The sequence below is a fragment of the Pseudorasbora parva genome, chromosome 14 (assembly GCF_024679245.1).
Source record: "Pseudorasbora parva isolate DD20220531a chromosome 14, ASM2467924v1, whole genome shotgun sequence".
Lineage (NCBI taxonomy): Eukaryota > Metazoa > Chordata > Actinopteri > Cypriniformes > Gobionidae > Pseudorasbora > Pseudorasbora parva.
Genome location: NC_090185.1, coordinates 43,164,206 through 43,191,800, shown reverse-complemented (window position 1 = coordinate 43,191,800; position 27,595 = coordinate 43,164,206). Strand labels below are relative to the sequence as shown.

General features: G+C 37.3%; 1 protein-coding gene across 1 annotated transcript in view; it reads left to right on the top strand.

Annotated features, from left to right (window-relative positions):
- LOC137040641 (NACHT, LRR and PYD domains-containing protein 12-like) overlaps nt 1–27,595 on the top strand; it is a 274,172-nt gene that overhangs the window by 160,667 nt on the left and 85,910 nt on the right. The window lies entirely within an intron of this gene.

Below are 27,595 nucleotides of genomic sequence, written 5' to 3'. Positions count from 1 at the left end.
AAAGAATTGCTATGAATAATACAGATTACATGTTGACTTTTATTCTGGTGAAAGAAATGCATAAAAGAAAACCAAATTATTCAAATGTTATGGATGTACATTTGCTGAGTAAGCTACGATTTTGCATGATATACTAGAAAAGTATCGCGATACCCTGCTTTTAAAATCGGTACGATAGGAAATTTTATTAGTACTGGTACTTTAAAAAAAACAGCACTCAAATTAGAGCTCTGCTTCCACACACACATAAAAAACTAACTTTCCCTATTATCAGGTCCTGTTGTGCGCCCTCAGGTTTTGCAGAGCAGAGCGGTAAACTCTTTAAGCAACTGTAAGTCTGAAGTTCCTCTTTTATCTTAAAAATTTAATTTTTATATCCAAATCTACAAATGATTATTTAAAGCTACAACTATGTAGGAGGTTCTTAATCCTGTTCCTCACAACGCCCTGCTCTGTACATCTCGTATCCATCTCTCGTCACTTCAGACATTTGTTCTAGTCGCCCACAGACACAGGATCCACCATGATTCCAGATCGCGTGTATATTTTCCATTTAAAGAGCATTAAAGTGCATGATATGTACATTTAAATGTTATTATTTATAGAGGTAGATCACATTACATTTCTCTAGTAAGTGTCATCTGTGTGTGAAGACTGCAGGCAGTTGCGTTGTGCGAATCCATGAATGAATGTTCCTGAGTGAAATAAAAGATTTCCCATGCAGAAACAGGATTAAGAACTGCTAAACTATGTAAACGTTAAAACATACAGCTGCACAACTGTAGCTAATGACCCCTCACCCCCACTATCAACAGCATTTGTCAATCAGCAACAAAGGAATCTGGAAGACCAACAGCAGACCCGGTGTGAGAGTCCGCCCAGCTTTCAAGGTAAATTTAAGTTGTATCTGTCTGGTGGGAATGCTCAAATGAAGACCAACAACCCCTTTCCCAGGTCCAGGGGTCTCATTTATAAAGCGTGCATACGCACAAAACGTGTCTGCAAACGTACATACGCCAGTTCCCACGCAAAGGTTGTGATCTATATATAGATATATCTATATCTAGGATATTAGTGAAATATTATTCTGATGTACATCATTTGTTCGCTACGTGAATGTATAGTAAAGTGTCATTTATTTCTGTGATCAAAGCTGGTTTTATCATCATTTCTCTAGTCTTCAGTGTCACAAATCATTCTCATATTGGGATTTGATGCTCAACGAACATTTATGATTATTATCAGTGTCGAAAACAGCTTTGCTGCTCATGCTGCGGCTTCATCTTGTGGAAACCATCATATCATTCATACCTTTGTGGTAAAATTAAAAGAGAGAAATTAATCCTTTTGTTGATCAGACATAGGCTACATTAAATTGATCACAAGTGATATTTTTAATATTACAAAAGATAATAATTTATTTAATAAATGCTGTCCATTGAACTCTCATCAAAGAATCCTGAAAAATAAAATGCATCATGGTTTCCACAACATTTTTAAGCAGCACAACTGTTTTCAACACAGAAAAAAATAAAAAAATGTTTCTTGATTATGAAATCCTCATCTGAGAATGATCAGTAAAGGATCATGAGACGCTGAAGACTGGAGGAATGATGATAAACTCAGCTTTATCACAGGAATAAACTACATATAAATGTGTGTTGATCATCAGATCCTCATCTGAGAATGATCAGTGACGGATCATGAGACACTGAAGACTGGAGGAATGATGATAAACTCAGCTTTATCACAGGAATAAACTACATATAAATGTGTGTTGATGATCAGATCCTCATCTGAGAATGATCAGTGAAGGATCATGAGACGCTGAAGACTGGAGGAATGATGATAAACTCAGCTTTATCACAGGAATAAACTACATATAAATGTGTGTTGATCATCAGATCCTCATCTGAGAATGATCAGTGAAGGATCATGAGACGCTGAAGACTGGAGGAATGATGATAAACTCAGCTTTATCACAGGAATAAACTACATATAAATGTGTGTTGATCATCAGATCCTCATCTGAGAATGATCAGTGAAGGATCATGAGACGCTGAAGACTGGAGGAATGATGATAAACTCAGCTTTATCACAGGAATAAACTACATATAAATGTGTGTTGATGATCAGATCCTCATCTGAGAATGATCAGTGAAGGATCATGAGACGCTGAAGACTGGAGGAATGATGATAAACTCAGCTTTATCACAGGAATAAACTACATATAAATGTGTGTTGATGATCAGATCCTCATCTGAGAATGATCAGTGAAGGATCATGTGACACTGAAGACTGGAGGAATGATGATAAACTCAGCTTTATCACAGGAATAAACTACATATAAATGTGTGTTGATCATCAGATCCTCATCTGAGAATGATCAGTGAAGGATCATGAGGCGCTGAAGACTGGAGGAATGATGATAAACTCAGCTTTATCACAGGAATAAACTACATATAAATGTGTGTAGATGATCAGATCCTCATCTGAGAATGATCAGTGAAGGATCATGAGGCGCTGAAGACTGGAGGAATGATGATAAACTCAGCTTTATCACAGGAATAAACTACATATAAATGTGTGTTGATCATCAGATCCTCATCTGAGAATGATCAGTGAAGGATCATGAGACACTGAAGACTGGAGGAATGATGATAAACTCAGCTTTATCACAGGAATAAACTACATATAAATGTGTGTTGATGATCAGATCCTCATCTGAGAATGATCAGTGAAGGATCATGAGGCACTGAAGACTGGAGGAATGATGATAAACTCAGCTTTATCACAGGAATAAACTACATATAAATGTGTGTTGATGATCAGATCCTCATCTGAGAATGATCAGTGAAGGATCATGAGACACTGAAGACTGGAGGAATGATGATAAACTCAGCTTTATCACAGGAATAAACTACATATAAATGTGTGTAGATGATCAGATCCTCATCTGAGAATGATCAGTGAAGGATCATGAGACACTGAAGACTGGAGGAATGATGATAAACTCAGCTCTGATCACAGGAATAAACTACATATAAATGTGTGTTGATCATCAGATCCTCATCTGAGAATGATCAGTGAAGGATCATGAGACGCTGAAGACTGGAGGAATGATGATAAACTCAGCTCTGATCACAGGAATAAACTACATATAAATGTGTGTTGATCATCAGATCCTCATCTGAGAATGATCAGTGAAGGATCATGAGACGCTGAAGACTGGAGGAATGATGATAAACTCAGCTCTGATCACAGGAATAAACTACATATAAATGTGTGTTGATGATCAGATCCTCATCTGAGAATGATCAGTGAAGGATCATGAGGCACTGAAGACTGGAGGAATGATGATAAACTCAGCTCTGATCACAGGAATAAACTACATATAAATGTGTGTTGATGATCAGATCCTCATCTGAGAATGATCAGTGAAGGATCATGAGACACTGAAGACTGGAGGAATGATGATAAACTCAGCTTTATCACAGGAATAAACTACATATAAATGTGTGTTGATCATCAGATCCTCATCTGAGAATGATCAGTGAAGGATCATGAGGCGCTGAAGACTGGAGGAATGATGATAAACTCAGCTTTATCACAGGAATAAACTACATATAAATGTGTGTTGATGATCAGATCCTCATCTGAGAATGATCAGTGAAGGATCATGAGGCGCTGAAGACTGGAGGAATGATGATAAACTCAGCTTTATCACAGGAATAAACTACATATAAATGTGTGTTGATGATCAGATCCTCATCTGAGAATGATCAGTGAAGGATCATGAGGCGCTGAAGACTGGAGGAATGATGATAAACTCAGCTTTATCACAGGAATAAACTACATATAAATGTGTGTTGATGATCAGATCCTCATCTGAGAATGATCAGTGAAGGATCATGAGACACTGAAGACTGGAGGAATGATGATAAACTCAGCTTTATCACAGGAATAAACTACATATAAATGTGTGTTGATGATCAGATCCTCATCTGAGAATGATCAGTGAAGGATCATGAGACGCTGAAGACTGGAGGAATGATGATAAACTCAGCTTTATCACAGGAATAAACTACATATAAATGTGTGTTGATGATCAGATCCTCATCTGAGAATGATCAGTGAAGGATCATGAGACACTGAAGACTGGAGGAATGATGATAAACTCAGCTTTATCACAGGAATAAACTACATATAAATGTGTGTTGATCATCAGATCCTCATCTGAGAGTGATCAGTGAAGGATCATGAGACGCTGAAGACTGGAGGAATGATGATAAACTCAGCTTTATCACAGGAATAAACTACATATAAATGTGTGTTGATGATCAGATCCTCATCTGAGAATGATCAGTGAAGGATCATGAGGCGCTGAAGACTGGAGGAATGATGATAAACTCAGCTTTATCACAGGAATAAACTACATATAAATGTGTGTTGATCATCAGATCCTCATCTGAGAGTGATCAGTGAAGGATCATGAGACACTGAAGACTGGAGGAATGATGATAAACTCAGCTTTATCACAGGAATAAACTACATATAAATGTGTGTTGATCATCAGATCCTCATCTGAGAATGATCAGTGAAGGATCATGAGACGCTGAAGACTGGAGGAATGATGATAAACTCAGCTCTGATCACAGGAATAAACTACATATAAATGTGTGTTGATGATCAGATCCTCATCTGAGAATGATCAGTGAAGGATCATGAGACGCTGAAGACTGGAGGAATGATGATAAACTCAGCTTTATCACAGGAATAAACTACATATAAATGTGTGTTGATGATCAGATCCTCATCTGAGAATGATCAGTGAAGGATCATGAGACACTGAAGACTGGAGGAATGATGATAAACTCAGCTTTATCACAGGAATAAACTACATATAAATGTGTGTTGATGACCAGATCCTCATCTGAGAATGATCAGTGAAGGATCATGAGACACTGAAGACTGGAGGAATGATGATAAACTCAGCTTTATCACAGGAATAAACTACATATAAATGTGTGTTGATGATCAGATCCTCATCTGAGAATGATCAGTGAAGGATCATGAGACACTGAAGACTGGAGGAATGATGATAAACTCAGCTCTGATCACAGGAATAAACTACATATAAATGTGTGTTGATCATCAGATCCTCATCTGAGAATGATCAGTGAAGGATCATGAGGCGCTGAAGACTGGAGGAATGATGATAAACTCAGCTTTATCACAGGAATAAACTACATATAAATGTGTGTTGATGATCAGATCCTCATCTGAGAATGATCAGTGAAGGATCATGAGACGCTGAAGACTGGAGGAATGATGATAAACTCAGCTTTATCACAGGAATAAACTACATATAAATGTGTGTTGATGATCAGATCCTCATCTGAGAATGATCAGTGAAGGATCATGAGGCGCTGAAGACTGGAGGAATGATGATAAACTCAGCTTTATCACAGGAATAAACTACATATAAATGTGTGTTGATGATCAGATCCTCATCTGAGAATGATCAGTGAAGGATCATGAGACACTGAAGACTGGAGGAATGATGATAAACTCAGCTTTATCACAGGAATAAACTACATATAAATGTGTGTTGATGATCAGATCCTCATCTGAGAATGATCAGTGAAGGATCATGAGACACTGAAGACTGGAGGAATGATGATAAACTCAGCTTTATCACAGGAATAAACTACATATAAATGTGTGTTGATCATCAGATCCTCATCTGAGAATGATCAGTGAAGGATCATGAGACGCTGAAGACTGGAGGAATGATGATAAACTCAGCTCTGATCACAGGAATAAACTACATATAAATGTGTGTTGATCATCAGATCCTCATCTGAGAATGATCAGTGAAGGATCATGAGACGCTGAAGACTGGAGGAATGATGATAAACTCAGCTTTATCACAGGAATAAACTACATATAAATGTGTATTGATGATCAGATCCTCATCTGAGAATGATCAGTGAAGGATCATGAGACGCTGAAGACTGGAGGAATGATGATAAACTCAGCTTTATCACAGGAATAAACTACATATAAATGTGTGTTGATCATCAGATCCTCATCTGAGAATGATCAGAGAAGGATCATGAGGCACTGAAGACTGGAGGAATGATGATAAACTCAGCTTTATCACAGGAATAAACTACATATAAATGTGTATTGATGATCAGATCCTCATCTGAGAATGATCAGTGAAGGATCATGAGACACTGAAGACTGGAGTAATGATGATAAACTCAGCTTTATCACAGGAATAAACTACATATAAATGTGTGTTGATCATCAGATCCTCATCTGAGAATGATCAGAGAAGGATCATGAGGCACTGAAGACTGGAGGAATGATGATAAACTCAGCTTTATCACAGGAATAAACTACATATAAATGTGTATTGATGATCAGATCCTCATCTGAGAGTGATCAGTGAAGGATCATGAGACGCTGAAGACTGGAGGAATGATGATAAACTCAGCTTTATCACAGGAATAAACTACATATAAATGTGTGTTGATCATCAGATCCTCATCTGAGAATGATCAGTGAAGGATCATGAGACACTGAAGACTGGAGGAATGATGATAAACTCAGCTTTATCACAGGAATAAACTACATATAAATGTGTGTTGATCATCAGATCCTCATCTGAGAATGATCAGTGAAGGATCATGAGACGCTGAAGACTGGAGGAATGATGATAAACTCAGCTCTGATCACAGGAATAAACTACATATAAATGTGTGTTGATCATCAGATCCTCATCTGAGAATGATCAGTGAAGGATCATGAGACGCTGAAGACTGGAGGAATGATGATAAACTCAGCTTTATCACAGGAATAAACTACATATAAATGTGTGTTGATGATCAGATCCTCATCTGAGAATGATCAGTGAAGGATCATGAGACGCTGAAGACTGGAGGAATGATGATAAACTCAGCTCTGATCACAGGAATAAACTACATATAAATGTGTGTTGATCATCAGATCCTCATCTGAGAATGATCAGTGAAGGATCATGAGACGCTGAAGACTGGAGGAATGATGATAAACTCAGCTCTGATCACAGGAATAAACTACATATAAATGTGTGTTGATGATCAGATCCTCATCTGAGAATGATCAGTGAAGGATCATGAGACACTGAAGACTGGAGGAATGATGATAAACTCAGCTTTATCACAGGAATAAACTACATATAAATGTGTGTTGATGATCAGATCCTCATCTGAGAATGATCAGTGAAGGATCATGAGGCGCTGAAGACTGGAGGAATGATGATAAACTCAGCTTTATCACAGGAATAAACTACATATAAATGTGTGTTGATCATCAGATCCTCATCTGAGAATGATCAGTGAAGGATCATGAGACACTGAAGACTGGAGGAATGATGATAAACTCAGCTCTGATCACAGGAATAAACTACATATAAATGTGTGTTGATCATCAGATCCTCATCTGAGAATGATCAGTGAAGGATCATGAGACACTGAAGACTGGAGGAATGATGATAAACTCAGCTTTATCACAGGAATAAACTACATATAAATGTGTGTTGATGATCAGATCCTCATCTGAGAATGATCAGTGAAGGATCATGAGACACTGAAGACTGGAGGAATGATGATAAACTCAGCTTTATCACAGGAATAAACTACATATAAATGTGTGTTGATGATCAGATCCTCATCTGAGAATGATCAGTGAAGGATCATGAGGCGCTGAAGACTGGAGGAATGATGATAAACTCAGCTTTATCACAGGAATAAACTACATATAAATGTGTGTTGATGATCAGATCCTCATCTGAGAATGATCAGTGAAGGATCATGAGACGCTGAAGACTGGAGGAATGATGATAAACTCAGCTTTATCACAGGAATAAACTACATATAAATGTGTGTTGATCATCAGATCCTCATCTGAGAATGATCAGAGAAGGATCATGAGGCACTGAAGACTGGAGGAATGATGATAAACTCAGCTTTATCACAGGAATAAACTACATATAAATGTGTATTGATGATCAGATCCTCATCTGAGAGTGATCAGTGAAGGATCATGAGACGCTGAAGACTGGAGGAATGATGATAAACTCAGCTTTATCACAGGAATAAACTACATATAAATGTGTGTTGATCATCAGATCCTCATCTGAGAATGATCAGTGAAGGATCATGAGACACTGAAGACTGGAGGAATGATGATAAACTCAGCTTTATCACAGGAATAAACTACATATAAATGTGTGTTGATCATCAGATCCTCATCTGAGAATGATCAGTGAAGGATCATGAGACGCTGAAGACTGGAGGAATGATGATAAACTCAGCTCTGATCACAGGAATAAACTACATATAAATGTGTGTTGATCATCAGATCCTCATCTGAGAATGATCAGTGAAGGATCATGAGACGCTGAAGACTGGAGGAATGATGATAAACTCAGCTTTATCACAGGAATAAACTACATATAAATGTGTGTTGATGATCAGATCCTCATCTGAGAATGATCAGTGAAGGATCATGAGACGCTGAAGACTGGAGGAATGATGATAAACTCAGCTCTGATCACAGGAATAAACTACATATAAATGTGTGTTGATCATCAGATCCTCATCTGAGAATGATCAGTGAAGGATCATGAGACGCTGAAGACTGGAGGAATGATGATAAACTCAGCTTTATCACAGGAATAAACTACATATAAATGTGTGTTGATGATCAGATCCTCATCTGAGAATGATCAGTGAAGGATCATGAGACGCTGAAGACTGGAGGAATGATGATAAACTCAGCTCTGATCACAGGAATAAACTACATATAAATGTGTGTTGATCATCAGATCCTCATCTGAGAATGATCAGTGAAGGATCATGAGACGCTGAAGACTGGAGGAATGATGATAAACTCAGCTCTGATCACAGGAATAAACTACATATAAATGTGTGTTGATGATCAGATCCTCATCTGAGAATGATCAGTGAAGGATCATGAGACACTGAAGACTGGAGGAATGATGATAAACTCAGCTTTATCACAGGAATAAACTACATATAAATGTGTGTTGATGATCAGATCCTCATCTGAGAATGATCAGTGAAGGATCATGAGACACTGAAGACTGGAGGAATGATGATAAACTCAGCTTTATCACAGGAATAAACTACATATAAATGTGTGTTGATGATCAGATCCTCATCTGAGAATGATCAGTGAAGGATCATGAGACACTGAAGACTGGAGGAATGATGATAAACTCAGCTTTATCACAGGAATAAACTACATATAAATGTGTGTTGATGATCAGATCCTCATCTGAGAATGATCAGTGAAGGATCATGAGGCGCTGAAGACTGGAGGAATGATGATAAACTCAGCTTTATCACAGGAATAAACTACATATAAATGTGTGTTGATCATCAGATCCTCATCTGAGAATGATCAGTGAAGGATCATGAGACACTGAAGACTGGAGGAATGATGATAAACTCAGCTCTGATCACAGGAATAAACTACATATAAATGTGTGTTGATCATCAGATCCTCATCTGAGAATGATCAGTGAAGGATCATGAGACACTGAAGACTGGAGGAATGATGATAAACTCAGCTTTATCACAGGAATAAACTACATATAAATGTGTGTTGATGATCAGATCCTCATCTGAGAATGATCAGTGAAGGATCATGAGACACTGAAGACTGGAGGAATGATGATAAACTCAGCTTTATCACAGGAATAAACTACATATAAATGTGTGTTGATGATCAGATCCTCATCTGAGAATGATCAGTGAAGGATCATGAGGCGCTGAAGACTGGAGGAATGATGATAAACTCAGCTTTATCACAGGAATAAACTACATATAAATGTGTGTTGATGACCAGATCCTCATCTGAGAATGATCAGTGAAGGATCATGAGACACTGAAGACTGGAGGAATGATGATAAACTCAGCTTTATCACAGGAATAAACTACATATAAATGTGTGTTGATGATCAGATCCTCATCTGAGAATGATCAGTGAAGGATCATGAGACACTGAAGACTGGAGGAATGATGATAAACTCAGCTTTATCACAGGAATAAACTACATATAAATGTGTGTTGATCATCAGATCCTCATCTGAGAATGATCAGTGAAGGATCATGAGACACTGAAGACTGGAGGAATGATGATAAACTCAGCTTTATCACAGGAATAAACTACATATAAATGTGTGTTGATGATCAGATCCTCATCTGAGAATGATCAGTGAAGGATCATGAGACACTGAAGACTGGAGGAATGATGATAAACTCAGCTTTATCACAGGAATAAACTACATATAAATGTGTGTTGATGATCAGATCCTCATCTGAGAATGATCAGTGAAGGATCATGTGACACTGAAGACTGGAGGAATGATGATAAACTCAGCTTTATCACAGGAATAAACTACATATAAATGTGTGTTGATGATCAGATCCTCATCTGAGAATGATCAGTGAAGGATCATGAGACACTGAAGACTGGAGGAATGATGATAAACTCAGCTTTATCACAGGAATAAACTACATATAAATGTGTGTTGATCATCAGATCCTCATCTGAGAATGATCAGTGAAGGATCATGAGACACTGAAGACTGGAGGAATGATGATAAACTCAGCTTTATCACAGGAATAAACTACATATAAATGTGTGTTGATGATCAGATCCTCATCTGAGAATGATCAGTGAAGGATCATGAGACGCTGAAGACTGGAGGAATGATGATAAACTCAGCTTTATCACAGGAATAAACTACATATAAATGTGTGTTGATGATCAGATCCTCATCTGAGAATGATCAGTGAAGGATCATGAGACACTGAAGACTGGAGGAATGATGATAAACTCAGCTTTATCACAGGAATAAACTACATATAAATGTGTGTTGATCATCAGATCCTCATCTGAGAATGATCAGTGAAGGATCATGAGACACTGAAGACTGGAGGAATGATGATAAACTCAGCTTTATCACAGGAATAAACTACATATAAATGTGTGTTGATGATCAGATCCTCATCTGAGAATGATCAGTGAAGGATCATGAGACACTGAAGACTGGAGGAATGATGATAAACTCAGCTCTGATCACAGGAATAAACTACATATAAATGTGTGTTGATGATCAGATCCTCATCTGAGAATGATCAGTGAAGGATCATGAGATGCTGAAGACTGGAGGAATGATGATAAACTCAGCTTTATCACAGGAATAAACTACATATAAATGTGTGTTGATGATCAGATCCTCATCTGAGAATGATCAGTGAAGGATCATGAGGCGCTGAAGACTGGAGGAATGATGATAAACTCAGCTTTATCACAGGAATAAACTACATATAAATGTGTGTTGATCAGATCCTCATCTGAGAATGATCAGTGAAGGATCATGAGACGCTGAAGACTGGAGGAATGATGATAAACTCAGCTCTGATCACAGGAATAAACTACATATAAATGTGTGTTGATGATCAGATCCTCATCTGAGAATGATCAGTGAAGGATCATGAGACGCTGAAGACTGGAGGAATGATGATAAACTCAGCTTTATCACAGGAATAAACTACATATAAATGTGTGTTGATGATCAGATCCTCATCTGAGAATGATCAGTGAAGGATCATGAGGCGCTGAAGACTGGAGGAATGATGATAAACTCAGCTTTATCACAGGAATAAACTACATATAAATGTGTGTTGATGATCAGATCCTCATCTGAGAATGATCAGTGAAGGATCATGAGACACTGAAGACTGGAGTAATGATGATAAACTCAGCTTTATCACAGGAATAAACTACATATAAATGTGTGTTGATGATCAGATCCTCATCTGAGAATGATCAGTGAAGGATCATGAGGCACTGAAGACTGGAGGAATGATGATAAACTCAGCTTTGATCAGGAATAAACTACATATAAATGTGTGTTGATGATCAGATCCTCATCTGAGAATGATCAGTGAAGGATCATGAGACACTGAAGACTGGAGGAATGATGATAAACTCAGCTTTATCACAGGAATAAACTACATATAAATGTGTGTTGATGATCAGATCCTCATCTGAGAATGATCAGTGAAGGATCATGAGGCGCTGAAGACTGGAGGAATGATGATAAACTCAGCTTTATCACAGGAATAAACTACATATAAATGTGTGTTGATGATCAGATCCTCATCTGAGAATGATCAGTGAAGGATCATGAGACACTGAAGACTGGAGTAATGATGATAAACTCAGCTTTATCACAGGAATAAACTACATATAAATGTGTGTTGATCATCAGATCCTCATCTGAGAATGATCAGTGAAGGATCATGAGACACTGAAGACTGGAGTAATGATGATAAACTCAGCTTTATCACAGGAATAAACTACATATAAATGTGTGTTGATGATCAGATCCTCATCTGAGAATGATCAGTGAAGGATCATGAGACGCTGAAGACTGGAGGAATGATGATAAACTCAGCTTTATCACAGGAATAAACTACATATAAATGTGTGTTGATGATCAGATCCTCATCTGAGAATGATCAGTGAAGGATCATGAGACACTGAAGACTGGAGGAATGATGATAAACTCAGCTTTATCACAGGAATAAACTACATATAAATGTGTGTTGATGATCAGATCCTCATCTGAGAATGATCAGTGAAGGATCATGAGGCGCTGAAGACTGGAGGAATGATGATAAACTCAGCTTTATCACAGGAATAAACTACATATAAATGTGTGTTGATCATCAGATCCTCATCTGAGAATGATCAGTGAAGGATCATGAGACACTGAAGACTGGAGGAATGATGATAAACTCAGCTCTGATCACAGGAATAAACTACATATAAATGTGTGTTGATCATCAGATCCTCATCTGAGAATGATCAGTGAAGGATCATGAGACACTGAAGACTGGAGGAATGATGATAAACTCAGCTTTATCACAGGAATAAACTACATATAAATGTGTGTTGATGATCAGATCCTCATCTGAGAATGATCAGTGAAGGATCATGAGACACTGAAGACTGGAGGAATGATGATAAACTCAGCTTTATCACAGGAATAAACTACATATAAATGTGTGTTGATGATCAGATCCTCATCTGAGAATGATCAGTGAAGGATCATGAGGCGCTGAAGACTGGAGGAATGATGATAAACTCAGCTTTATCACAGGAATAAACTACATATAAATGTGTGTTGATGACCAGATCCTCATCTGAGAATGATCAGTGAAGGATCATGAGACACTGAAGACTGGAGGAATGATGATAAACTCAGCTTTATCACAGGAATAAACTACATATAAATGTGTGTTGATGATCAGATCCTCATCTGAGAATGATCAGTGAAGGATCATGAGACACTGAAGACTGGAGGAATGATGATAAACTCAGCTTTATCACAGGAATAAACTACATATAAATGTGTGTTGATCATCAGATCCTCATCTGAGAATGATCAGTGAAGGATCATGAGACACTGAAGACTGGAGGAATGATGATAAACTCAGCTTTATCACAGGAATAAACTACATATAAATGTGTGTTGATGATCAGATCCTCATCTGAGAATGATCAGTGAAGGATCATGAGACACTGAAGACTGGAGGAATGATGATAAACTCAGCTTTATCACAGGAATAAACTACATATAAATGTGTGTTGATGATCAGATCCTCATCTGAGAATGATCAGTGAAGGATCATGTGACACTGAAGACTGGAGGAATGATGATAAACTCAGCTTTATCACAGGAATAAACTACATATAAATGTGTGTTGATGATCAGATCCTCATCTGAGAATGATCAGTGAAGGATCATGAGACACTGAAGACTGGAGGAATGATGATAAACTCAGCTTTATCACAGGAATAAACTACATATAAATGTGTGTTGATCATCAGATCCTCATCTGAGAATGATCAGTGAAGGATCATGAGACACTGAAGACTGGAGGAATGATGATAAACTCAGCTTTATCACAGGAATAAACTACATATAAATGTGTGTTGATGATCAGATCCTCATCTGAGAATGATCAGTGAAGGATCATGAGACGCTGAAGACTGGAGGAATGATGATAAACTCAGCTTTATCACAGGAATAAACTACATATAAATGTGTGTAGATGATCAGATCCTCATCTGAGAATGATCAGTGAAGGATCATGAGACGCTGAAGACTGGAGGAATGATGATAAACTCAGCTCTGATCACAGGAATAAACTACATATAAATGTGTGTTGATCAGATCCTCATCTGAGGATCAGTGAAGGATCATGAGACGCTGAAGACTGGAGGAATGATGATAAACTCAGCTTTATCACAGGAATAAACTACATATAAATGTGTGTTGATGATCAGATCCTCATCTGAGAATGATTAGTGAAGGATCATGAGACGCTGAAGACTGGAGGAATGATGATAAACTCAGCTTTATCACAGGAATAAACTACATATAAATGTGTGTTGATGATCAGATCCTCATCTGAGAATGATCAGTGAAGGATCATGAGACGCTGAAGACTGGAGGAATGATGATAAACTCAGCTTTATCACAGGAATAAACTACATATAAATGTGTGTTGATGATCAGATCCTCATCTGAGAATGATCAGTGAAGGATCATGAGACACTGAAGACTGGAGGAATGATGATAAACTCAGCTTTATCACAGGAATAAACTACATATAAATGTGTGTTGATCATCAGATCCTCATCTGAGAATGATCAGTGAAGGATCATGAGACACTGAAGACTGGAGGAATGATGATAAACTCAGCTTTATCACAGGAATAAACTACATATAAATGTGTGTTGATGATCAGATCCTCATCTGAGAATGATCAGTGAAGGATCATGAGACACTGAAGACTGGAGGAATGATGATAAACTCAGCTCTGATCACAGGAATAAACTACATATAAATGTGTGTTGATGATCAGATCCTCATCTGAGAATGATCAGTGAAGGATCATGAGATGCTGAAGACTGGAGGAATGATGATAAACTCAGCTTTATCACAGGAATAAACTACATATAAATGTGTGTTGATGATCAGATCCTCATCTGAGAATGATCAGTGAAGGATCATGAGGCGCTGAAGACTGGAGGAATGATGATAAACTCAGCTTTATCACAGGAATAAACTACATATAAATGTGTGTTGATCAGATCCTCATCTGAGAATGATCAGTGAAGGATCATGAGACGCTGAAGACTGGAGGAATGATGATAAACTCAGCTCTGATCACAGGAATAAACTACATATAAATGTGTGTTGATGATCAGATCCTCATCTGAGAATGATCAGTGAAGGATCATGAGACGCTGAAGACTGGAGGAATGATGATAAACTCAGCTTTATCACAGGAATAAACTACATATAAATGTGTGTTGATGATCAGATCCTCATCTGAGAATGATCAGTGAAGGATCATGAGGCGCTGAAGACTGGAGGAATGATGATAAACTCAGCTTTATCACAGGAATAAACTACATATAAATGTGTGTTGATGATCAGATCCTCATCTGAGAATGATCAGTGAAGGATCATGAGACACTGAAGACTGGAGTAATGATGATAAACTCAGCTTTATCACAGGAATAAACTACATATAAATGTGTGTTGATGATCAGATCCTCATCTGAGAATGATCAGTGAAGGATCATGAGGCACTGAAGACTGGAGGAATGATGATAAACTCAGCTTTGATCAGGAATAAACTACATATAAATGTGTGTTGATGATCAGATCCTCATCTGAGAATGATCAGTGAAGGATCATGAGACACTGAAGACTGGAGGAATGATGATAAACTCAGCTTTATCACAGGAATAAACTACATATAAATGTGTGTTGATGATCAGATCCTCATCTGAGAATGATCAGTGAAGGATCATGAGGCGCTGAAGACTGGAGGAATGATGATAAACTCAGCTTTATCACAGGAATAAACTACATATAAATGTGTGTTGATGATCAGATCCTCATCTGAGAATGATCAGTGAAGGATCATGAGACACTGAAGACTGGAGTAATGATGATAAACTCAGCTTTATCACAGGAATAAACTACATATAAATGTGTGTTGATCATCAGATCCTCATCTGAGAATGATCAGTGAAGGATCATGAGACACTGAAGACTGGAGTAATGATGATAAACTCAGCTTTGATCAGGAATAAACTACATATAAATGTGTGTTGATGATCAGATCCTCATCTGAGAATGATCAGTGAAGGATCATGAGACACTGAAGACTGGAGTAATGATGATAAACTCAGCTTTATCACAGGAATAAACTACATATAAATGTGTGTTGATGATCAGATCCTCATCTGAGAATGATCAGTGAAGGATCATGAGACACTGAAGACTGGAGGAATGATGATAAACTCAGCTTTATCACAGGAATAAATCACACTGTACTATATTCACATAGAAAAGGGCTGTTTTCATGTGTAATTGTATTTCACAACATTACTGTTTTAACTGTATTTTTGATTAAATAAATGCAGCTTTGTAGAGCAGAAGATAAACATTTCAAAAGCTGTCCGTTAGCTCTAAATTATTCATATGATAGGCCTACTTTATAGTCAATAAATATGCTCAGTCAGTTGACGCTGTGTGCTTCAAGATTCTGCCGCAAGTGAGCTAAGATTCCGACTGGCCCAGAGAAATATCAGTCATAAGAATTATCCAATAGTGTTTCGCATGTCTAGTCTAGAAACCTTACATAAATTACAAGTGCAGCTTACCTCCTCCACCTTTCTCAGCTCCAGTGGGCGTCTCTCAGGCACACCACCATGGAGACGGCTGGGGTGTTGATCCACCTAACACACAAGGTAAAAGAGCATTAAATGGTCATGACAAAATCAAATATTCACAACATTTAAAAACAATCAAATACTTAATATATATAAAATGACATTATCTGTTCAATCGGTAGTGCAAACCTTTTCTGTCCTGAGACCCTCGGGTGACCACCAAGGAAGAGAGCAGAGTATGTTATCAGCAGAGTACCTAAAAATTATATTCTTTTACATATGAAAACCATCAGCAGCAGCTTACTTTAGTTTTTGCTTACCATGTTCCCCATTTTGAGCGTGTTTCTTTTAAGCAAATCTGGAAAAGAGTGAGAGTGTCACATTATTTATTTAGGGTGAAATGTAACTCAGACATGTTCCACCAAGGCAGAGGCACATGTGAGAATACGTCTAACATTGAAAACCTGACAGTACATTTTTACTTACAGGTACTTCTGGTGTGGGTCTGGAAAATCCAGTCTCGAGTCAGTGCACATGTAAGTCATTCATCAATAAAACAACAACAACAAATATTGAACTCTAAGCTAAATGACCTTCTGTATTGCAGCTGTAGAAAGGGCAATTCTGGAAACACTACAGAAGATGAACGTGAAGATAAACCACCTGACTTCACTGGTCCAGTCTCTAGTGGGAAACAGGCGCTTTTTACCCCAAATCCAGGATGATGACGAGGATGGCATCTTTCCACTTGTGTCGACTGAAGATCTAGACCGGCTGGAACAAAGTTTATTAGACAGAGGGTTTATGCAGAGAATGGTAAGAATCATGGGCATTTTCAATCTACAACTACTAATGAAATATAGTGATATGTTCTACACACTACATGCCAAAAGTCTAAAATTACGATTTTGTATTTAAGTTTCGTATGCTCACCAAGGCTGCATTTATTTGATCAGAAATACAGTGATAAACAGTAAGAGTGAAATATTATTACAATTTAAATAACTTTTCCATATGAACATGTGCATGTGCAATTTATTCTAACCAAAGCTCAATTTTCAGCATCATTACTTGATATTTGCAGAATAAAATGATTACTTACCCTAAACATTTGAATGGTAGTTTATCAGTTTCCACAAAACTGAGAAGCAACATTGACATTAATCAGACACGTTTCTTGATCAGCAAACCAGCCTATTACAATGATTTCTGGAAGATCATGCATTTCTGAAAATTCAGCTTAAAAAGCAGGAAATTATTTTCAAAAACTTCTCAAAGAGAACAGTTCATATAAATAATATAATATTACCTTTTACTACATGGATGAAAATCAATGCAGTCTTGGTAAACATCATCATACTTTCAAAAACATTACAAAAATATGAATTATTCCAAACTTTTGACAGGTAGTGTCGAGTACAGTACAGAAAAGGTGCATTTATGCTAAAATACTACTTAATGTACCTGTTGAAGATGAACAGATTATCCATCAGTGGCGGGCCAACAATGAAGAAGACCGTATGGAGAATCTGCTTCAAGGTCTTCTCCACGAATGTCGCCCGCCAACTGAACGGATGCGGCAGAGGAGACAAGCGAGGCATTAAGAAATCGAACATCGGCTCGCTCTTAATAGGCAAGTTCAAATGTTGTAGAATAGAATAGATTTAATGGCAGGAAACTACAGCGTTAGTCAAGTGATTCCCGCCATTAAATCTAACTGGCTAACATTCATATAACGAGTCAACTATAATCAAACACGTAGAAACACCAAACAGTAATGTGCATACACACACACACACACACACACACACACACACACATATATATATATAAATAAAGTTTAAACGATCAGTTAAAGAAGGCTAACGTTGTGCGCGCAACTACAGAGACATGCACGAAACAACTTGCTCGCAATATAACTAGCATCTCAATCTTACTTTTTTTAATAATAAATTACAGTGTTGTTGTTTTTTGTATATTAATAAATGTGTTTTTTGAAAACGACACCATGTTCAGAGAAGCTTGGTTTACTTTGCGTGCAGTAAACAATTTGTTCACAAGCTAGCTAACAGGTGATTGTCCTATATGACCCAATCAACATATTACAAATATATTGTTTTATACTATTTTTCTCATAACTCGTCAGGACACCCAGCAGCACATTACAGTGCGTAACGTTAGACTTACGCAGGAAGAGTCGTGGCCAAAGCCAGGTAAAATCACTTGCTGTGTTTGCAAGTACTTGTTAGAAGAAGCAGTCGAGCAACAGAGGAGGACAGGATAGGCCTAAGTTTAGTTTTCATTTCTCGTTAGCTTTCTAGCACGGGTTGTCGTTGCTAGGAAACACTGTTTTGTTTACTGTGCAATCAAACCTTAAACAGATGTCTGGGCTACATAAATCAGATGTCTTGCAGCTGTATGAACATCTGATGAACATCTTTTAAAGAGCGTTTGGGCGACGTTCTAAACTGTGATAATCTGTGATAATCTCCGTGATAATATTGATAACCGTGATAATATCGATAACCGTGATAATATTGATAACCGTGATAATATTGATAACCGAGATAATATCGATAACCGTGATAATATTGATAACCGTGATAATATTGATAACCGAGATAATATCGATAACCGTGATAATATTGATAAGCGTGATAATATTGATAACCGAGATAATATTGATAACCGTGATAATATTGATAACCGTGATAATATTGATAACCGAGATCATATCGATAACCGTGATAATATTGATAAGCGTGATAATATTGATAACCGAGATAATATTGATAACCGAGATAATATTGATAACCGTGATAATATTTATAACCGTGATAATATTGATAACCGTGATAAACTGGGACACGATAACCGTGATAATATTGATAACTGTGATAATATTGATAACCGTGATAATATTGATAACTGTGATAATATTGATAACCGAGATAATATTGATAACCGTGATAATATTGATAACTGTGATAATATTGATAACCGAGATAATATTGATAACTGTGATAATATTGATAACTGTGATAATATTGATAACCGAGATAATATTGATAACCGTGATAATATTGATAACTGTGATAATATTGATAACCGTGATAATATTGATAACCATGATAATATTGATAACCGTGATAATATTGATAACCGTGATAATATTGATAACCGAGATAATCTGGGTCACTATAACCGTGATAATATTGATAACCGTGATAATATTGATAACCGAGATAATCTGGGTCACTATAACCGTGATAATATTGATAACCGTGATAATATTGATAACCGTGATAATATTGATAACCGAGATAATCTGGGTCACTATAACCGTGATAATATTGATAACCGTGATAATATTGATAACCGTGATAATATTGATAACCGAGATAATATTGATAACCGTGATAATATTGATAACCGAGATAATATTGATAACCGTGATAATATTGATAACCGTGATAATATTGATAACTGTGATAATATTGATAAACGTGATAATATTGATAACCGAGATAATATTAATAACCGTGATAATATTGATAACCGAGATAATATTGATAGCCGTGATAATATTGATAACCGTGATAATATTGATAACCGTGATAATATTGATAACCGTAATAATAATAATAATCGAGATAATATTGATAACTGAGATAATCTGGGTCACTATCACCGTGATAATATTGATAATATAATATTACATTACACTGCATATTCTCCACTGTATAAATTGAGACGTAGCTCTTCTGTACAACATTAATCCTGTCACAATCGCTTTGTTGAACTGAACTTTTATTTTGACGGTTGCCGTGTGCTTCGAGTTCCTGTGTGTGTGTGTGTGTGTGTATTTGCATGCATTTTAAAGCCTTGCCGGTTAAACATTTCATTCAGTTTTCATCAGTTTTAAAGGAGTCATGAACTGGCTTTAAAAAAAAAAAATTATACATCATAACTAATAAGTAATAGGCTATTTTCTACACTGGTTTTGAGGCTCTCTCCTGAGCTTGAGGAGATATACGTGCTCACCCTTTAAATGTCACGTCATGAGAGGGAGAACACCGCAGATCAAGAAAGGAATATTACGAGATTCATCGGCCTGCCGACGGGCTTCAGTTTTGGTAGACCTTCTGGAAAACACACAGCCCCGGGACATTGGGCTTTGCGAGCCCTGGCCCATACGTGTCTGAGTCCCGCGTGCTAAAGGTATGCTCTGGTAGACACGTACACATAAGCAAACCGATCTATAATAATGCAATACTATCACATATAAAACACGTTTTACTCATGTAAGTGTGTTGCACCATTCCTGTCGGATCCAATCAGGGGCGGATCTAGAAAATGATTCATGGGCTGGCATGAGAACTATGAGGGGTGGCAACACTGAATCTTGTGGATTCAAGTCATAATATACATATTCAGTGTATATACATGGGGGCACACATGTTTAATGGTCTATAAAGAATTAAAGACTGGTGGTGTGATAGATTTTTCCTGAACCTGATAGCTGGACTGGAAACTTAAAGCGAGTACAAGTTCAAATCGATATTAAAGGGGGTTCTTCAGCGCTGGGAAGATGAATCTGTATTTAAACTGGGTCATTTTGTTGGCCTACTTACCTCTAAAAAACACGGCCGTAGTCCTGAGACTCTTTTTCGCGCTTGAAGTCTGTTCAGCTGCGCTTGCTTTGATCTGATTGGTGGTTGTCCTGAAGGGGCATTACCGCCACCTGCTGGATTGGATTATAGCGCATTCGATCGGTAGGGACACATATTCTCAATTCTTCATTAACCCTGTATTCTTTAGATACAAAATGAAATGCATCTACACTCTACATGATTTAAATAATAATAGCCTACATTTTTATTTATTTAAAACTGATAGACTAAATTTATGGTAGGAGTTCTTTGTTTTAAAATTATTATTATTATTATAATAACATGAAACACAGAATGACATTACATGCCAGTAAGCAGGAAAATAATATACCTTTTAAAAAGATTCATAGTTTTTACAGCTTTCTTATTGGAAGAGTCAGAAATCAAACACGCATACAATGTTAACTCTTCCAGAAAAAGGTTAAAGAAAGGCTTACAATTACAAAATGTACATTTATGTATTCTTCGTTAAAGGGGTACTTCAGCGCTGGGAAGATGAATCTGTATTTAAACTGGGTCATCAATGCAGTAGAAATGTGAAATTATTTTTGAATTTGGTGCTTTCTAGACTGAGAAAAGACAAAAAAAAATTATTTTTGTCCCACGGGGATGAAAGACTACAATTCCCAGAATGCTTTGCTGCCCTGTGAGGCCATTCCCAAAGCCACCAACTTGATTACAGTGACTTGAGTTGGAGAAGACACTACGATTAAAAACTGAACGTGTGTGTTCAATATAATGAGTGAGTCGCCGCACGAGTGTCACAGCACTGAGCACTAACTGCAGGAGTGAGATAAATGAGCTGATGAGGTCTCGTGATGAGAGCTGAGGTAATCGCGACTACACTCGTGGCATACATTCACAACGCGATTTCAGTCTGGCACGTTTCAGTTCATGCCTTTGGAAGCTTAACTTTCATAGAAATTAATTTGAGAAGTTAGAAGACTTCCATTGCTCAGCACAGCTCCGTTTAAATGAGTGCCTGTAGCTGAGCTGAGCTCTGAGTGTGATCTCCAGCCCCCATGTGCGGGTGTAAAGCATGAGGAAATAGCTCCCTCTGCTGGCTGTAGTCTTTAGCCTTTGGGCAAACATTCCTCCTATGATGCAAATATCGTCAATTTGCATCATAGGAGGAATTTTTCCTGAAATAAAATGCATAAATCTCTTGTCTCAGGGGGATATGAGGGGGGAAAGCACAATCATTTGAATATACTCCAGGGTTTCTACTGATACAAAGCCATATGCTAATCGCTGAAGTAACCCTTTAATTTACAAAAACATTACAAACACTACAGATTATATATGAATATAAGCCTCAGTGCATCAAGTTCTATTTTATTTAATCACAAACCGATATCAAATACATATAAACCACTAGTTAGTGACTCTAGATTAAGATGTGGTGCATTCAATCACCGACATATATTTTCAAAAAAGAAATTACAGGTTTAAGTGCAACAAGAGGAACAAAATGCCCATCTAAAGTCATCAAATATCTCGTCTCAGCAGTATCTAATAACAAAAGCACTGATTGTAACGATATATATGGTTTACAAGGTAACCCAGATAGCATTGGGACATTGAGTCAATGTTGAAATTCCACCAGAATCATCATTTTGGTTGAGGTTGAAATCTCACTGCTAAATGCATTTGTGTGTGTTTACTCGCAGTTTATGAGGACATGATTTGGTTTATGGACTATTTTCACTAGCCTGTTGTAATTCAGCATATTCAGAGAGAATATCCCGCTATATAACATTGAGAAGACACAATCCGTCTATATATGACTATAAGGACATGCCATATGATACAATATAATAGCCTAATCTAAGGCTTATGGATCATGAAGCATAATGCAGGCTAGGCTATTGATATGATGAATGAAACCAAATTTAATATAGGAAATAAATACAAATCTCATGATTCCAGGCATTTACAAAATCCAGTATCTTGGAGATTATTCCAGAAACAGGGGAAATTATGAATACGCTGCTGAAATCATCAGGTTAAGAGTTATTAGGCTAATCATGTGGAAATATGTGGAATATACACGCTCCATTACAGTAGATGGCGATATGAACCTGTTTAGCTGCTTCACAACCCACAGGTAAAACCCACAAAGAAGACGAAAGTGAAAGTGATAGTGTTAAATACAAAAGCAGAAAGAACTCCTTATGGCGAATGAGCCCGTCAGAATGAGCAGTAACAGCTGATAATCGCTTCCAGAGTCAAACATACAGCAGATGAACGACACGGAAAGCTTTACCAGAGACTGGACTTTACTCTGGGATTGAACAACACAAGCAACACACGAACAGGAAGGGGAAAATCATGCTTCAAATACTTCTAAACTCTCTTCATACTGCGCAATGCTGTAAGTTTTTACTTTTCTGATTACAGTTATTTGGGGGAATAAAACAGAAGTATCATATTGTAAATGTAAACGTGATTTAATGTTACAAAAGGCCTGTTCTTATTCTGGAAGTGTTTTATAGTCTACTCCAAACAGACTGTCAGAAATTAGGCCTAAAGTTACTGAAATGATTTGAAGGCCGCGGATGTCGTCGTCCATTTTAGGATGATGTTGTTTTTGTGACTTCTAAAGTACCAGTCTATAGACGGGATCAAACCCAGCATTTAGTGCTCACTTATTCTATCACTCACTGTATGTATGTATGTATGTATGTGTGTATTTATTTATTTATTTATTTATTTATTTATTTATTTATTTATTTATTTATTTATTTATTTATCAAAGACGAACATTGCCTACATCTGCTTTTATTAAATGTAATATAGTGCTCACTAGGGATGGGCATTACATTACATGGACAAAACACATTAAATTATCTGCCATAAGATCATTTGATTATTCCACATGTCAGTATATTGTTTTATAACTCACTTGATTTTATATAATGCTCTTTCTTCACTTCACATTCTTGAATATTTCCTGAACTGCCGTGCTATTGATCTCAGTGACATATGGTCATCTGTAGCTCAAACTGAATGATTGTGTTCAGAAACCAGAGCTGATCTGTGTTCAGTGGCCGTTTAGCTGCAGTATGGCAGAGGAGCGAGGAAAGCACTCTCTCTCTATCACTCACTCACTCACTCACTCTATCCCTCACTTATTCTATCACTCACTGTATGTATGTATGTATGTGTGTATGTGTGTATGTGTGTATTTATTTATTTATTTATTTATTTATTTATTTATTTATTTATTTATTTATTTATTTATGTATTTATTTATTTATTTATCAAAGACGAACATTGCCTACATCTGCTTTTATTAAATGTAATATTTTAGTTACAGAGCTGCCAACTTTTCAAAAAAACTTAGAGTGAGATTTGGTGGGGCCAACCAAAATGTTGCCGTACAAAGCAAAAATCTACATCCCTTAATCATAATAAAGGCACGGTTTTATAATCACTGATTCCAAATGTGAGGTAGTTAGGGGGGTTCGGGGGCATGCACCCCCGAGAAAATTTTGATTTCTATGATCAACATATGTGCATTTTAGGGTGCTTTCACACACACCTTGTTTGGTCCGGATTTTCGGACTTTTCAGTTTGGTACGAACCAAAATTACAGGTGTGAAACCTCCCTCGGACCATGGTCCGGACCAAACAGACGAAATTTGGTCCGACGAAAAGAGGTAGTCTTGGTCCGGACCAAACTGAACAAAGGTCCGGTTCGTTTCTTGTGTGAAAGCATTTTCTGTATAGTTCGGACTTTCAGACTATTCACAGGAAGTTCTGGTGTAGGATTAGTGAAAAAACACAGATTAAACTCACAGCACATGCAGTGATGGAGCGCGCAGCATTTAAAACAGAACCGCTTGTGTAGTCACTTCAGCTCGCGTGAACGGCGTGCTCTGCTTGACCGCTCCAGTTCATGTGCAACGCAAATGATCACTCTGTCACGGGATGTCTGCTATATTATTTATTTAAGCTTATTTATTAAATTCAGGCAAACGATGAAACATTTATTAAAATTAAGATAAAAAATACAAAGCTTTCTACAAAACAGAACTTAATGAAGTGGTCAAAATTATTTCTGACTCGATGTCTTTGACATATATTGCACATCTGTGCACGTTTCATAACCAATATAGCCTAGATGAAATTTAAAAATAACATTATAATATTTAAACATAACTTTAAAATAAAATACATTGTTTGGCTAAAAAGCCTATCTTCTAGGAGCTCCTCCTTTCCTGTCGGTGCCGATAAAATGTTTGCACAACGAGGACGTTCATTTGGTGGATTTGCCTCGAGTATAGTTGGTGCTGCAGATAGTAGTGCCATAATATTAACAGTATTGGCAACGATGGGTCTGTTTATTCATTCTTGTCAAAGTTAGCCGCTGAATTGACAACACAATGACGTCAGACGCACGTCCGCTAACAAACCAATCAATGTTAAGATGCAGCCCACAGAGATGATGACGACAGGACGCCAGTGCGTCATGTAAAGTTCTTTGGTGCGATACATAATTGCAATGTGAAAGCAAACCAAAAAGAACCAAATGTCCAAACACAAACTTTGGTTCGGACCTTGGTGCGGACTTTCAGGTGTGAAAACGCCCTTAATATGTTCTGAAGACCAACATTTTTTGATAACTATAGCTTAATGATGGAACTTGCGACCTTAGTTAGCTAGCGACGCTCTCGTCAGAACTCAAAACGGAATGGCGCTTTTGGTCGCGCTACACTTATTTATTTGCACATTTATCTTGAACCCCGTCACCGAAAGCATAACTAATCGATTACGAGTGGCTCATCAGGTAGATCTATAGATAAACTTATCTTTCAGGCATTTGACCGACAGGGTTGACACTTCAGCGTGAGAAATCAGGGGTGTGGCGTGTGAGCGTGTGAAACCAATCAAATGCGTGTGTCTCACGGCCAATGCGTGAGAGTTGGCAGCTCTGTAGTTACATAGCAATTATTGTGCAGTATGCCCACTAATGAAATGTATTGTGAACTTTAGAGCTGCAACTAACGATTATTTTTTCTGTCGACTAATCTAACGATTATTTTTTCGATTAGTCGACTAATCTAACGATTAATTTTTTTACCCTTTGAAATTTTTCACAATTCTGTGGCACCCCCTCACATAAGTTACGCTAGAGGTGTAACAGTACAGACTGCTCACAGTTCACTTTGTATCACGGTTTTAGGTTCACGTTTCAGTGCAGTTCGGTATTTGCTATGTTCAGGGGGAAAAGGACTACTGTCAAATGAAAATAAAGAAAATAAGAACAGATAACTTAAATAGAAGCAGCAGCACAAATAAATACTATTGAGCAAAGATGAGAACAAAATAAACAGCTTTTCAGGATTTTCAGGTAGGTCTAACATTAGGTAGAGAAATGGAATTAAGTAATCAAAAGTAAAATAACCACACATTTAACTGTTTAAAATTAAAAAAATAATCCTTATTAAACTTACAAAAGCTATTCAGTCAGGAGCAGTGAGTGATGTCTTTATCTTTTGTTTGACATTAAACAGACAGCAGTGAAGGCTACTGCCCCTTTAAGACCCAAGGATAGTCGTAGTACTATCTGTATAAAGTTCACTTAAGGCATAGAGTAGGCTATGACAATTTGACATACTTTTTGTGAGTTTGTCCGTTTAAGCAGAGGATTTGAAAGATAACTCAATATTTGCGCGCTTTGGGACGAGTGCACAAAGACAGATCTTCTCATTCGAGTCTCCTGGCTAACGTTACACGGGGGTGATGACGGCGAAAATGACTGCTCATATTCGGACGTACAGCAGCACTCGCATGCGTTTTATAAAGTTTACAAAGAGAGACCGTTTTGCCCACGTTTTTCTTTTATTATCGCTGTTGTTGTAGTGTACCTGAGGAGTCTGTATCCATCGACAGAAACATACATACAGCATTATTTTCAAGTTACAACCCATATTAAAGATGCGTCATCAGATGCGAGATGAACCGCGGTGTAAGTGCGTCCCCGCAACTTTTGCTCGGGATCCCGGTTGGGAAACACTGGGCTGTATTGATTGACACTTCTGGCTTGTTTAGAATTATATGAGCGCCGT